Genomic DNA, 2,500 nt, shown 5'->3' on the forward strand with positions numbered 1-2,500 from the left:
TGTGTGGTTTTTTGGGGGAAAGTCGAATTATGGAAGAAATTGAGTTTTGAGGACAAAAAAGTGTTTTGAGGACAAAAAAGTTTCTTGAGGACAAAAAAGTTTCTCGAGGACAAAAAAGTGTTTTGAGGACAAAAAAGTTTCTTGAGGACAAAAAAGTGTTTTGCGAACAAAAAATGGAATTTTGTGATTTTGTGTAAAAATAAGTAAATTCCCCTACTTCCACCACAGGGGGGCTTCAGTATGTTGTAGGGCCCCCAGGGAGGGTCCCCCAACTGGGTTTAAAGTTTGTGGATCCTGGGCAGAAAGTTGAATTTTGGATGAAAAACCGAATTTTGGGACTTAGAAAAATTTCGAGCTGAGCAGTGACAGACTTCCAGGCAGGGGAGCCTCTCTGGAGGTGTACCGAAAACAGTTCCAGGAGCTGAGGTCATTTTCGAACATTTTTTGTTCGCTCAAATTTTTTTTGTTTTTGAGCTCTAAAAAGCTGTTATTATCAATTGGCTCAAAAATTTCAAGTGTCATGAGCTAGTACATGTTGGAGGAATACGTTTTAGGCAAAAAATTGCAAAAAAAAAAATCCAAGTGAAAAAGAACCGGAATGGGGAATTTCTGACTGCTGTAGCAGCCGCACAGTTCCAGGAGGTCGGATACATTTCCGACTTTGTCCCGCTCATTGAAGTACATTGTCCCGCAATGCAAATACATAGTAATGCGCACCTGCGGGAGAATATAGGAGAGAGTGGGCTCTCTCTACCCCGATGTATGGCGGTTGTTCCTATGGTTCTCTGGCTCGGGTAGGCGACTTAGAAGGTGGTCCCTCTTGTCGTGGAAGTTGCAAAATACGGCCGAGACTGAACTTCCACGGCTCCAGGAGGGACTTTTGCTGGTCGTGCGTCCCAAGTGAGAGAGGCGATCCTGGGGTACCTGAGCCTGACCAGACCCTCCCTCGGTGGTCCCTGGTCTTCTGAAGGGTGATGGCATTCAGGGGGGCAAATCTGGAGTCCGTGGCCGAGTTTGGGCTCTAGAAGGCGGACGCCCCTTCTGACCATGTCCCCTCAGAGCCGGCTGGATGGTTCATGGTCCGCGGCTTTGTCTGGCGGTCTGTGCCCAAGCCGGAGAAGCTGTCCTGGGGTACGTGAGCTTTGACCAGACCCTCCCTCGGCGGTCCCTGGTTCTCTGGAGGTGATGGCTGTCAGGGGGGCAAATCTGGAGTCCTCGTGGGAAGGAGGGCTCTTGAAGGCGGACGCCCCCTCTGACTATGTCCCCTCAGAGCAGGCTGGATGGTTCATGGTCCGCGGCTTTGTCTGGCGGTCCATGCCCAAGCCGGAGAAGCTATCCTGGGTACCTGAGCTTCGACCAGACCCTCCCTCGGTGGTCCCTGGTTCTCTGGAGGCGATGGCTGTTGTCAGGGGGGGGGGGGCAAATCTGGAGTCCTCGTGGGAAGGAGGGCTCTGGAAGGCGGACGCCCCCTCTGACTATGTCCCCTCAGAGCATGCTCGATGGTTCTCAGTCCCTGGCTTTGGCTTTTTGGCCATCCTGGGGTACATTCTTGCCAAAAAAAAAAACGACTAAGTGAAAAAGAACCGGAATGAGGAATTTTCTAGGTGCCGCATCCGCCCTACAGTGACTTGAGGCCGGGTACAGTTCCGACTTCGTCCCCTTAAAGTGGGGACGTTGTCCCGCAATGCAAATACATAGGAATGCGCACCTCTGGCAGAATGTACTTGAGAGAGTGTCGTCTCTCTACCCCGATAGAAAGCAGTTGTTTCTCTGGTTCCCCGACTTGGGTAGGCGACTTGGCATGTGGTCCCTCTCGTCTGGAAGTTGCGCACTCCGGCTGAGACCGAACTTCCACAGCTCCGAGAGGGACTTTTGCCGATCGTGCATCCCAAGCGAGAGAGGCAATGCTGGGGTACCCAAGCCTGACCAGACCCTCCCTCGGCGGTCCCTGGTTCTCTGGAGGTGATGGCTTTCGGGGGGCAAATCCGGAGTCCTCGTCCGAAAGGGGGGGCTCCGGAAGGCGGACGCCCCTCTCGTCCATGTCCTCTCAGAGCGGTCTTATCCTCCGATCGATCTGGCACGGCGCTCCCGGGTGGGGAGGTGGTGCTGCTCGCTCGACCCGGGCTTTGGAGCTCGCGTCGGTTTACGGTGAGCGGTGTCCTTCCTCCTGTACCCCCGGGCTTCCACCACCTATCTTTGGGCGCGCACGCCGGCCGTCACCTCCCGTTCGAGGACGGAGGCGGCCGAGCTGTGGGAAGTTTGAATCGCACCGAACGATGAACAGTGGTCTGACGACCCACGCGGGCGAACGGCGGGGCGCCCACCCACCCCGGCGTGGGGGCCAGCCGTCCGAATCGCTCCCCGCGTGGGGAAGCACAGTGTTAGCAAGGGCGGCCCTTTTCGAAGTTCCAGATGCGCAGCCCTGCCCGCGGAGGTCCGTGCCACGCATCGCCCGAAGGGCGGCCTCCGCGGCGGGCACCAGCGAGAGCGGCGGCGGTGG

This window comes from Dendrobates tinctorius, unplaced genomic scaffold (genome assembly GCF_039654945.1).
Source record: "Dendrobates tinctorius isolate UK_male_01 unplaced genomic scaffold, ASM3965494v1 ptg000861l, whole genome shotgun sequence".
Lineage (NCBI taxonomy): Eukaryota > Metazoa > Chordata > Amphibia > Anura > Dendrobatidae > Dendrobates > Dendrobates tinctorius.